The following is a 13237-nucleotide window of genomic DNA, read 5'->3' as shown; positions in this document are numbered from 1 at the left end:
CGATAGATAGCATGATGTTTCTTCCCGCTTCGAGCGCCAGGAAACATCTGGCTAAACGCACTTGTCAAGGGACTCTTTTCCAATTTGGTTAGATCATGCCCTCGATCTCACGAGATGTACTGGCTGTCGGGAAACCCAGGGCAGGCCTCTCCTGGCATCAACGGACCAGGTCGTGCCTCCATTCGGACGGGATTCAGCTGGTAGATCACGCCCTGTATAAATGAAAAAGCAAAATACCACAGTTACTGGACAACTGATTCGAAAGACAGAAAATGCTAAAATTACTCAGATGATCAGACAACATGTATGGATCCAAACAGGTTGCCTGGCCTGCTGAATATTTCCAACAATTTCTGTTTTTATTCCATGTAAATGCAAGTAGTTATTGCTTGTGATACCCACTGACTAACATTTTCAATTTTTCAAGCAGTCAAAATCATATCAATTCTATAAGAGCTAGTACTGTCCTGCTCTCCTAACCTTCCTGTGCTTCAAATGTTTATCTACTCTTCCCTTGAAAAACGCGAAGCTCTGTTGCCTTGATTATGTTATCAGAGAATTTACAGTGCAGAAGGAGGCCATTCAGCCCATCAAGTCTGGAAAGAGCACCCCACTTCAGCCCACACCTCCAACCTATCCCCGTAACCCAGTAACCCCAGCTAACCTTTTTTTGGACACTAAGGACAATTTAGCATGGCCAATCCACCTAACCTGCACATCTTTGGACTGTGGGAGGAAACCGGAGCACCCGGAGGAAACCCATGCAGACACGGGGAGAACGTGCAACCTCCGCACAGACAGTGACACAAGATGGGAATCGAACCTGGGACCCTGGAACTGTGATACCATGCTGACAGGTCGTATGACAGGACATTCCTTGTGTTAATAATTCTCAGAGAATGAACCTCTGCCCTCGCCCTGTAGTGATCAATTCAAAATAGCTTATTATTTCTGACTTTCCAACCAATGGAAAAAAATCTTCTCTCGTCATCCTATCACAACCTGTCGTGATTTTAAAACATTATTTATTCATTTTTATTTCTTCTCAGGATTTCAGTGACACCAGCAAGGTCATGTTAGCTTCATGTCCCTAATTGTCATGAGGTGGCAATTTTAATACTTTCCCTTTGATTTCTGTACTCCTTATAGTAATGGTGTATCCACACTAATATTCGTGAGGAAATCCAGTGTCAATACTCAGTGATGAAAGTATGTTGCATGTGTCCAAGTGAGTGAGGTAATGATACACCCTTGGCAGTGTTGGAGTTGTCAGGGCAAGTTCAGAGGTACCAAACGAATAGATGCAAATTTCAGATGCAACTGAGGTAGGGCCTCATCCCCAATGTGGTATACTCAAATACCCTCTGAGATTTTCCACCATGTCACTCAATCAGGGTAACTAGGGATTGGCAATAAGCACCGGCCTTGTCTGTGACACTTGTGTCACGGGCTGAACTTTCATCCAGGGATCAAAACTCGACATGGTGGCTAGTTCCAGGTGCCAACTCCGCATGGCATGTTACAGACTCGTCCATCATTATTTTGAAATGGAAATCCAATATGAAGGCCAGGAAGCAAGCTTACCATTCAATCAATGATGGCGAGCAGGCTCCTGACATTGGAGGACCAACAAGGGGCTCTCCAGTATTCACAAATCAGTAGCCCACCAGCCAAGGTGGAAGCTGCCAATCTGAAGATGGAGAAAATGAAGGAGGCCAGTTAAGTTTTGTTTTAAAACAATCGTGGCTGTCTGAGCATGATCCTGGAAGGGCAACACCTCCAGGGGATGGCCAGTGACCATAGCAGTGGCCCAGCAGCCATTACAAGTTTGGTGGTGGGAGGGCCTGCATGGGAACAGTCAGGACCACCCACCCCTTTTCTGCCCTGACTCCACCACGTTGGTCTGGACTGGAAATCCCAGTTGGGGTGGGAGCATGACTAATTAAGATCTTTAATTAAATTACTTTGTTGATAATTGGCTGCCTGCAGCTTGTTGCCCATCTGTCTCCGAGTTGGTCCTGACCTTGATTGAAAATTTAGCCCATGAAATAAAAAACTCAGCTGAGGATCAAAGAGGAAGCCAAGTTGGACGTTGAATCTGAGATTATGGCAGGTGTGAGGGCAATGTCTTACATCTTGACCAGCGCTTGCTGCATGCGGTTATGGACTTCTTTATTACCTGAGGAATTGCAAATGCTGTGCGATCATCAGGAAATGTCCCCACTACTGACCTAATGTTGGAGAGAAGGTCTTTGAATAGCAGAAGGTGGTTTGGCATAGGGTACAGTCCACAGGAATTTCTGTGGCCCGGGCTGACATGAGTGACCTCCAACAACCATACACTGTCTTCCTTTTTCTAGGATTGACGCAATTTTGTTCGAGCTCATCGATTGCTGCCTTTATGGTAGTGATGCTCTTCTCACCTCTGGAATCTAGCTCATTTGTCAATGTTGGACCAAGGCTGTAATGATGTCTCGAGCTGAGTGGTCCTGGTGTAAACCAAATGACCATGTTATTGGTGTTGACGGAGTTGTGAACAACACCTTCTATCACTTTGTTGATAATTGAGAATACACGGATGGGATGTTAATTGTCTGGATTCGATTTGTCCTATAATTTGTAGCTGGGACATATTTGAGCTGTGCAAGATTAAGAGGGATCATTAGCTGCATTGTTTAGGTCACAGTGGCATCAAATCAGTGATACTCATTGATGTCATAATTTGTCTACACAATGCACTTCTTGTACACGCTCCCTGTGCTTTACCAAAATAGGATCAATCGTGGCAAGCACCATAAGTGTGCTTTTTGGGAATAAAACAGCGAATAATTTTATAAACAAAAAATCAAATGGTATAAAGAAGAGCAGATGGGTGTTAAAGCTCTGTTTAGAAGCCTGGTAGTTCAAGCTGTTGAGCTTCTGACTCTTAAACAGATGGTTACAATAAGTCTAATATCTGCATATCACGATTCAGTTTCCTTCAAAGTTTTTCCATAACGTTATTCAATCAGGTAAAAATACAATGATATTACCTTGTATTGTTGACAGCAGATTTGATGGCAGGAGAGTAAACTAATTACCTCATTGAATACGGACAATTGTCTCCAGATTAAGCAGAAACACTAATACATATGTCTCATTAAAATAATCCAGACTAACTTTTGGATGTATCCTACTGTGGGAAGTTGCACAGTTGTGCGTAAATGCTGGGAGGGAAAATGAAAATCAGAAAGCAAATACTTATTTGCATACCAAAAAACACACAATTATACCACACAATCTCGCCTTTATGAAATACCAAAAATATTTCAAGGAAAGGGCATCATGAGGGAGAATCAATAGCATCAATAGGGAAATACAATTTGAAGACACCACACCATCCCACATTAAATATAGCTTTTTCAAGAATTTCTGATTTGGGCACAGGCAGTGAGAAATTTTAGGAAGTGTTTCAGGATCAAGTTTGCATGAATTCCTTTGCAAATTAGTAAATGCAAATGAGTTCAACTGGGCAGTGTTTTGATCGTAATTTTTTGTGAAGAAAAATGTTGCTTTAAAAATTATTCTTTCATTTTTTAAGAATAGCAGCTTGGTGCAGTTAATTAATGTGGCTGCAAACAAATTTATTACAAAAATTCATTTTTTTTTAAGGATATATTTATTAAAGTTTGTTAACACAATTTTTCTCCCTTACAAACAATAACCCCCCCCCACCCCGTAACAAAAAAAACGAGAAATGGCGCAGAGCAAGATATATACATGGCAAAATGATATATTTACACAGCTTTGTACACTGGCCCTCACCCGTACGTGCCAGTTTCCCCAACCCTTCATGTTATCTCTTGCTCATCCACCCTCCCAGGCAGTCCCCCCTTTCCGCCCCCCCCCCTCCCAGGACGTCCCCTCCAATATGACTCTTCATCAGAACATGTGAAAGCTTGAGTTGCGCTGAACAGAATTTTAAATTGCTGAAATGAATATATTGTAAAGCAGAATTTGTGATGTGAAACTGGGGAGTATCATCTTGATTGTACACGTGCTGCAGATTGAGAGTTACCTGGGTCAGCCTGTTCACAAGTTACAAATCACGGGCGAGATTCTCCGACCCCCGCCGGGTCGGAGAATCGCCGGGGGCAGGCGTGAATCATGCCCCCGCCGGTTGCCGAATTCTCCGGCACCGGATATTCGGCGGGGGCGGGAATCGCGCCGCGCCGGTTGGCGGGCCCCCCACCACCCCCCCCGCGATTCTTCGGCCCATCACCCGCCGCTAAAATGCCTGTCCCGCCGGCGTAGATTAAACCACCTACCTTACCAGCGGGACAAGGCGGCGCAGGCGGGCTCCGGGGTCCTGGTGGGGGGCGCGAGGCGATCTGGCCCCGGGAGGCGCCCCCATGGTGGCCTGGCCCCTGATCGGGGCCCACCGATCCGCGGGCAGGCCTGTGCCGTGGGGGCACTCTTTCCCTTCCGCCTTCGCCACGGTCTCCACCATGGCGGAGGCGGAAGAGACTCCCTCCACTGCGCATGCGCGTGAATGCCGTCAGCGGCCGCTAACGCTCCCGCGCATGCGCCGCCTGGAGATGTCATTTCCGCACCAGCTGGCGGAGCACCAAAGGCCTTTTCCGCCAGCTGGCGGGGCGGAAATTCATCCGATGCGGGCCTAGCCCCTTAAGGTTGGGGCTCGGCCCCCCAAGATGCGGAGCATTCCGCACCTTTGGGGTGGCGCGATGCCCGACTGATTTGCGCCATTTTGGGTGCCAGTCGGCGGACATCGCGCCGATACCGGAGAATTTCACCCCATGTCTCATATTTGCACAACACTCAATATGTTGTTCCTTGGACGAAAGATGGGATAGAATCCCAACAATGCAGATTCTATTTGGCCCATCGGGTCTGTACCGACCCTCTGAAAGAGGACCCTACCTAGGCCCACTCCGCCGCCCTATCCCCATAACCCACATCGACCTTTAGACACTAAGGGAAAATTTGGCATGGTCAATCCACCTATTGAATCACCCCGCTATCCAAAGGCCTTAGGGAGTTTTTCTCTGCCGAGGCGGCAATTAAAGAGATTTCCTGCTGTTGGCAGATCTCTCCACCCCCCCCCCCCCCTTCCCGGCCATCCCATCCCCCCCCCCACAGTCCCCCTTTCAGGCATTCTGGCACCTCACCCCCCAAACGTCCTGAGGTCTCTAGAAACCCCCCACCAATTGGAAAGCCGCCCCCGGGCCCAGCACCAGGCGGTGCCAACCTGGCATCCTGGCAGTGCCACCCAGGCATCTTGCAAGTGCCGGGGGAGTGCCAGGATATCCCTTGCCCTGTTCCCAACTGCCCTGAGGTCTCTAATGGCCTGCGAGTTATCCCGAGGTGCCGTTATACCTGGTCCATGTTTGTGTAGACCATGTTTGTGTGAGGACTCACAGGCATGACCATTAGGCTCATTTAAATATGCAGATCTGGATCTCACCCAGCGAGGCAGGTGGAGAAAGTTGGGTGACTTGTGATCAGCCTGGCACGGTACCCGATTTAGAGTTCTTGTGTGATTCATCCATCATGCCGGATCAATGCCTGTCGCAATGAGGTAGCTCAATTGTGCCCTTGGTGTTTTTTGTAAGGAACCATGGTCAGGATCTTCCTGTCCCACCATGGTGGGACCCACTGTGGGGGATGCAGTGGCTCAGCCAAAAGATTGGGACGATCATGGTGACGGGTGGGAATGGAGCAGGAAGATTTGGCAGCATGGTGGTACAATGGCTAGCAGTGGTTCAATTCCAGCCTTGGGTGACAACTGTGTGGAGTTTGCACGTTCTCCCCATGTCTATGTGGTTTCCTCCGGGTGCTCCGGTTTCATGGAACCGTAAAATCCCAACAGTGCTGAAGAAGGCCATTCAGCCCATCATGTCTGCACCGACTCTCTGAAGGAGCATCCTACTTAGGCACACTCCCCTGCCTTATCCCCGTTACCCCATCTAACCTGCACATCCCTGGACACTAACAGCAATTTTATCTTGGCCAATACACCTAACCTGTACATCTTTGGACTGTGGAAGGAAACCGGAACACCTGGAGGAAACCCATGCAAACCCCTCACAGTCTGATGTGTAGGTTAGGTGGATTGACCATGCCAAATTTTCCCTTAGTGTCTAAAGGTCGATGTGGGTTATGGGGATAGGGCGGAGGAGTGAGCCTAGGTAGGGTCCTCTTTCAGGGGGTCGGTACAGACCCGATGGGCCAAATAGAATCTGCATTGTTGGGATTCTATCCCATCTTTCGTCCAAGGAACAACATATTGAGTGTTGTGCAAATATGAGACATAGGGTGAATTTCTCCGGTATCGGCGCGATGTCCACCGACTGGCGCCCAAAATGGCGCAAATCAGTCGGGCATCGCGCCACTCCAAAGGTGCGGAATGCTCCGCATCTTGGGGGGCCGAGCCCCAACCTTAAGGGGCTAGGCCCGCATCGGATGAATTTCCGCCCCGCCAGCTGGCGGAAAAGGCCTTTGGTGCTCCGCCAGCTGGTGCGGAAATGACATCTCCAGGCGGCGCATGCGCGGGAGCGTTAGCGGCCGCTGACGGCATTCACGCGCATGCGCAGTGGAGGGAGTCTCTTCCGCCTCCGCCATGGTGGAGACCGTGGCGGAGACGGAAGGGAAAGAGTGCCCCCACGGCACAGGCCCGCCCGCGGATCGGTGAGCCCCGATCGCGGGCCAGGCCACCGTGGGGGCACCCTCCGGGGCCAGATCGCCCCGCGCCCCCCCCAGGATCCCGGAGCCAGCCCGCGCCGCCTTGTCCCGCCGGTAAGGTAGGTGATTTAATTTACGCCGGCGGAACAGGCATTTTAGCGGCGGGACTTCGGCCCATTCGGGCCGGAGAATCGAGCGGGGGGGCCCGCCAACCGGCACTGCGCGATTCCCGCCCCCGCCGAATATCTGGTGCCGGAGACTTCGCCAACCGGCGGGGGCGGGAGAATTTCGCCCCTTGTGATTAGCTGTGTGGTCGGCAAGGTAGCACAATGGTTAGCAGTGATGCTTCACAGCGCCAGGGACCCCCGGTTTGATTCCCGCTTGGGTCACTGTCTTTGCGGAGTCGGCACGTTCTCCCTGTGGGTTTCCTCTAGGTACTCCGGTTTCCTCCCACAAATCCCGAAAGATGTGCTTGTTAGGTGAATTGGACATTATGAATTCTCCCTCAAGGTACTCGAACAGGCGCCGGAGTGTGGCAACTAGGGGATGTTCACAGTAACTTCATTGCAGTGTTAACGTAAGCCTACTTGTAAATAATATCTTCTGTTATATTTAACTCTTAAAAGTCTCTCAGTAGCTCTTTAAAGTTGCTTCACATATGAGTATGAAAAATAAAAGGACCCAAACTTCAGACCGGCAGTGAGTCCAAGAAAAGCCTTGCAGATTATGGATTATGTTTGCCTTTAGCAATTAAGAAGAGCAGCTGCATATTTAGCTATGTGTGTGTAATGTGGGCAGAAATAATGTTGCCAATGAATGAAGTGCAGGAAACTTTAGCAAAGTTGTCCAATACATATGGACACATACTGACAACAGCAAAAATATTATCTTGACCAATACAATCTGTCTTATAACAATATTTTTTGTGTCTGTAATCTGTGGCTTTTTTCTTTGTAAATTATTAAGTGTCCAATTTTCAGCTGTCAAAATGGATGACCTCACCAAATGCCACAAAAATGGTTCAACACATTCTGCCAAAAACATTTCCTTTCTGAATGTTTAGGTTCATCAAATACGTTTCACAATAATGATGCAGCTGCCATGTCAGTTATCCACCTGACAAAACTTTGGCTACAGCCTCCTAACAGAAAAGTTACATATAGGAGAGAGAGGCTTGTTTAGCACAGGGCTAAATCGCTGGCTTTGAAAGCAGACCAAGGCAGGCCAGCAGCACGGTTCAATTCCTGTGCCAGCCTCCCTGAACAGGCACCGGAATGTGGCGACTAGAGGCTTTCACAGTAACTTCATTGAAGCCCACTTGTGACAATAAGCGACATTCATTCATGATGCTCATAAAAAGATGCCACTAGACTGGTTTACATTGTGCAGTTGATGTTATTCATGAGGAAAGAAGAAAAGAAAAGATTGGCATCCAAGATGTAGTTGAAATAAATACCTCTGAGAAATATTTTCAAAGCAGTGAGGGAGGCTGGCCTCCAAAGTGATCTAAGTCAAGCAGTGGCTAAAAGAGCAGCCACAACAGCATCTACGAAAATTGGAGCAAATGCACTGTGAAATTGCAATCAAAAAAGTGGACAGCATGACTGGAAATTATTCCTTAGGTAGACTAGCAGGAGGATAAGGAGGGATTTACAAACATGGATAGGATCTTGAAGTTAATTTACTGGGGGCATGAAAGCCAGTGGTGCACAGGGAGGAAAAAACAATGGGGCTGTAAGAGATGCAATTTGTGGAAGATGGAGCCTTACTGTCAGGGAAATGTGTGGAACCAGGGGGCGTCATTCTCCGACCCCCCGCCGGGTCGGAGAATCGCCGGGGGCTGGCGTGAATCCCGCCCCCGTCGGTTGCCGAAGTCTCCGGCACCGGATATTCGGCGGCGGGGGCGGGAATCGGGCTGCGCCGGTTGGCGGCCCCCCCCCCCCCCCCCCCCCCCCCGCTGGATTCTCAGGCCCGGATGGGCCGAAGTCCCGCCGATAAATTGCCTGTCCCGCCGGCGTGGATTAAACCACCTTTTGAACGGCGGGACAAGGCGGCGTGGGCGGGCTCCGGGGTCCTGGGGGGGCGCAGGGCGATCTGGCCCCAGGGGGTGCCCCCACGGTGGCCTGGCCCGCGATCGGGGCCCACCGATCCGCGGGTGGGCCTGTGCCGTGGGGGCACTCTTTCCCTTCCGCCTCCGCCACGGTCTCCACCATGGCGGAGGCAGAAGAGACTCCCTCCACTGCGCATGCGTGGGAAACTGTCAGCGGCCGCTGACGCTCCCGCGCATGAGCCGCCCCGAGATGTCATTTCCGCGCCAGCTGGCGGGGCAACAAAGGCCGTTTCCGCCAGCTGGCGGGGCGGAAATTCCTCCGGCGTCGGCCTAGCCCCTCAATGTTGGGGCTCGGCCCCCAAAGATGCGGAGCATTCCGCACCTTTCGGGCGGCGCGATGCCCGTCTAATTGGCGCCGTTTTAGGCGCCAGTCGGCGGACATCACGCCGTTTCGGGAGAATTTCGCCCCAGATTTGGTTGAAGGTTGGGAAAGACATGAAAGAAACCAGTGTCAGGTAATTGTGAAACCCCTCACGAGAACCACGGGAGATCGCTGATTGATCTCCCCGTGGGCTTCGTAGAATAAGAGGTGAGTGGATGAAGGCCCACCCAGCTGGGGCTAGTTAGCGGGACCTATAAATGTGCTCCCAGACCCGGACTGGCAGTTCCCGGCCGTCCTGGGCTGAGAAATTTGTTCTGTGTGTCGCGATATCGGCTTTCTGTTCAGTTTAAAATAAACCAGTTTGGCCTTTCACTCTGCGCCTCCAGTAAGGGAACAAATGTGGTAAAAAAGCTCAGTTTGGAATCAAGGCTCCATTTACCAGTTTTGGCCAGAGAGGGAAGATAGGGTGGGGTTTGGTGTCAATACCACAGGGATATAACACCTTATAGGTGATGAATGCAGTTGTTATTTCTGTCATTAAACTGAACAACACATTGCTCAGGCAGGTGTCACTGTTGGACTGACGGCTGCAATGCCTAGTAACAGCCTTTAGATTGTGGAAGAGACAGCAAAGTAGACCTGAGATGTCATTAGTAATAGGTGGAAATTGACGCTATAAAATCAGACGATGAACTTCGAGACAGCTTAGAAAGGAAGGGGTGGAGGTCACGGATGGAGCTCTTGACATATCAGAGGTGTTTGAGCACATAGAATTGAAAGCAATGTAATGACCATGATGTGACAGATTGGAATGAAACCATGAGAGAGTAGTACCACAGTCTGCAAAGGAGAAATATTGTAAGAAGATGATGTGGTAAATGGCATGAAAGACGCTGGAAGGATCGGTTAGAGAGAGACAAAAAAGCAAGGTCACAGTTACAAAGGACGTCAGGTGTCACTTTACCTAATGCGATCTCAATGTTATAAGTTGCACTGAAGGCAAATTGGCAGATCATGGGCAAGGACTGATGCAAAGGATGGGCAAAAAAAACAAAATGTGGCGCCTTAAACATAATAAACTAAAATATGACACCAAACTACATAAGGAGATATTAGAGAAGATGCCCAAAAGCTGGTCAAAGAGAGGGGTTTTAATCAGCGTCTTAAAAGAGGAAAGTGAGGTGGAGGCACAGAGGCATAGGAAGCTTAGGTCATGGGCAACTGAAGGCGCAATTAAAATTGGGTTGTACAAAAGGCTAGAATTAGAGGAGCACAGGTATCTTGGAGGCTTGTGTGGCTGGAGGACATTACAGAGATAGGGAAGCGTGATGCCATGGCCAGATTTAAAAACAATGATGAGAATTTGAAAATCAAGACATTGCTTGACCAGGAGTCAAGGTTGATTAGTGACCACATTAGCATTATATTGATAAAAATCACCATCAAAATTAAAATAGTCAAGCATTTCTAACAAAGACTCCAACACCTCGATTTGAAATTATTATTTTGGATGTTATTAGTCCATTATGTGAAAATTTTGATTTAAAGCAATGAAAAACAGGATTTTTAAAATTGCAATTAGCTCCCAGATTTCAGCAGCTTCATATTAGTTGCAGTGACAGACAGATTGCTGACTGCACCATACCATTCCCTGCTTGGCCTCAGTTTTCTCAATGCCTGTGTGTTCATTTACACAAGGTAATGAGGTGTTGAGTGGGAAAAATCTTTTTCTCATTGATACTATGAATGGCTCTGACTGACGAACAGCTTTTAAGAGGTTGTAAAATGCACAATTGTTCTACGAAAGAGAATTTCAAAGCACCTTTGCTTATTGTGTCAGTTTCAGGAGCATTTCAAAGGCATGGCACTTGCCAATGGCTCACTGACTCTGTATATAGTAGATACTGGAAGGATGGGTATGGAGGATGTGTGGAAGGCATGAAAGAGGTCTGGGGGATATGACGGCGCATGGATGGAGCCTGGGGGAAATGAGGGGACATGGAAAGGGCATTGGGAGGCATGAGGGATGGAGGGGGAATGAGAAGGAAGGATTTGAGGGCCTAACAGTCTTAATTACAAATGGGTTGATTGCTAGTTAATGATGATGGGTCTTCTAGTGTTCAAAAAACAAAGGTATATTTGTATTGGTAAACATTATAAGTAAGGTATAGTTTTAATTTGGTTTAATTTAATGTTTCTGTGCCTGAAAGGCTAAACCCAGTCGCGAGATTCATGCTGGACCAAGTTGTTCATATGTATGGGAGTTGGTTAAGTTCCAACTGTGTTTTTATTATACTTATAGAGTGCTAAACATCTGAGCATTCCTTAGCAACTAGGGAAGGTAGAGAAGCTTTTAAGTTATAATTTAGCTGATTTGATTGTAGTTGGAGACAGGGGGCGCGATTCTCCACTCCCGCGACTAAGTGCCCACGCCGTCGTGAACGCCGTCAAGGTTCACGAGGGCGCGAAACGGCCCCGATCTCGACCGATCCAGGGCCCGAAAATGGGCTAGGATCGGGGCCGCGAGAAACTCGGGGGTGTGTCGCGAAAGCAGCGTTGTCAGCGCGTGCCGGGCATTAGCGCCGCGTAAAAGCAGCGCCGCGTAAATGACGCGGCCGGCGCCACGTAACTGGCGGAACTGGCGTCACCCACGCATATGCGGGTTGGCCGGTGCCAGCCGGCGCCAACGCCGCATGCATGGTTGCCGTCCTCCCCGAGGCCACCCCACAAGAAGATATCGGATGGTACTTGCGGGGCGCGGAGGAAAGGAGGTCCTCCTTCAGAGAGGCTAGCCCGCCGGTCGGTGGGCACTGATCGCGGGCCAGACCCCATTTGAGGCCCCCCCAGTGCAGGAACCCCCCTTCCCCCCCCCCACACACACAGGCCGTCCCCCCAGCGTACCCGCGCTGTTCCCGCCGGCAGCGACCAGGTGTGGACGGCGCCGGTGGGAACCCGTCGTATTGGGCAGGCCGCTTGGCCCATCCAGGCCGGAGAATAGTGGGGATAGCAGAGAATCGCCCTTTTGGGTGTCTCGGGCGATTCACCGGACTGCGCCGCGCAGAACTCAATAGTGCCGATCTCGCGCTTGGGTGAATCGCGGGAGGGCGTCGGACCGGCGTTGCGTGAAAAAATGGCGCCCCAGGCGATTCTCCCAAATGGCGTGGCATCGGAGAATCGCGCCCAGGTAGTGAGAGAGAAGGCAGGTCTCACAGTTCTACAAGAAGCAGGGGCGAAATTCTCCGGAAACGGCGCGATGTCCGCCGACTGGTGCCCAATACGGCGCAAATCAGACGGGCATCGCACCGCCCCAAAGGTGCGGAATGCGCCGCATCTTTGGGGGCCGAGCCCCAACCTTAAGGGGCTAGGTCGGCGCCGGACGAATTTCTGCCCCGCCAGCTGGCGGAAACGGCCTTTGGTGCCCCGCCAGCTGGCGCGGAAATGACATCTCCGGGCGACGCATGCGCAGTGGAGGGAGTCTCTTCCGCCTCCACCATGGTGGAGACCGTGGCGGAGACGGAAGGGAAAGAGTGCCCACACGGCACAGGCCCACCCACGGATCAGTGGGCCCCGATCTTCGGCCAGGCCACCGTGGGGGCACCCCCCGGGGCCAGATCGCCCCGCGCCCCCCCCCCCCAGGAGCCCGGAGCCCGCCCGCGCCGCCTTGTCCCGCCGGTAAGGTAGGTGGTTTAATTTACGCCGGCGGGACAGGCATTTTAGCGGCGGGACTTCGGTCCGGGCCGGAGAATCGAGCGGGGGGGGGGCCCGCCAACTGTCGCGGCGCGATACCCGCCCCCGCCGAATCTCAGGTGCCGGAGACTTCGGCAACCGGCGGGGGCGGGATTCACGCCAGCCCTCGGCGATTCTCCGACCCGGCGGGGGGTCGGAGAATCTCGCCCTAGTTGTTTAGTACGTTAGACAGGGAATATCTTTTTTTTTAAATATATTTATTAAAGTTTTTTAACAAAACAATTTTTTCCCCTTACAAACAATAAGCCCCCCCCCCCCCCCCACCCCCCGTAACAAAAAAACACAAAATCGCCCTGAGCAAGATATATACATGGTAAAATGATATATTTACATAGCTTTATATACTGGCTCTCGCCCGTTCGCGCCAGTTTCCCCCA

General features: G+C 50.5%; 1 protein-coding gene across 11 annotated transcripts in view; it reads right to left on the bottom strand.

The window, feature by feature from the left end:
* Window positions 1-13237, bottom strand: part of ssbp2b (single stranded DNA binding protein 2b) — a 645808-nt gene that overhangs the window by 388833 nt on the left and 243738 nt on the right. The gene's annotated exons all lie outside the window — the stretch shown is intronic.

Source organism: Scyliorhinus torazame, chromosome 9 (assembly GCF_047496885.1).
Source record: "Scyliorhinus torazame isolate Kashiwa2021f chromosome 9, sScyTor2.1, whole genome shotgun sequence".
In the NCBI taxonomy this organism is placed as follows: Eukaryota; Metazoa; Chordata; class Chondrichthyes; order Carcharhiniformes; family Scyliorhinidae; genus Scyliorhinus; species Scyliorhinus torazame.
Note: the sequence above shows the minus strand (reverse complement) of the source record. Positions and strands in the feature narration are given on the sequence as shown.